Source organism: Kryptolebias marmoratus, linkage group LG21 (assembly GCF_001649575.2).
Source record: "Kryptolebias marmoratus isolate JLee-2015 linkage group LG21, ASM164957v2, whole genome shotgun sequence".
NCBI classification, from domain to species: domain Eukaryota; kingdom Metazoa; phylum Chordata; class Actinopteri; order Cyprinodontiformes; family Rivulidae; genus Kryptolebias; species Kryptolebias marmoratus.
In genome coordinates, this window is record NC_051450.1 from 23317011 (window position 1) to 23317286 (window position 276).

The window sequence follows — 276 nt, forward strand, 5'->3', positions numbered from 1 at the left end:
TTTCTCCATCATCGTTTCTGCAGAACGTCATGTTTCCTCTTCACATGGATCCAACAACCTCAGATTTTAAATCTCCACCTTTTAACAAATTCTTTACTTTTAATAAATCCAGATACAAATAAAAACACAAAAAAGACTCAACAGTTTGAGATTTTAAATGTTTCTGTCCTAAAACACTTTGTAAAAAAACCTCCTGAGTACATCTGCAGTTTAGATTAAAACATTCTCTCACACACACACACACACACACACACACACACACACACACACACACAC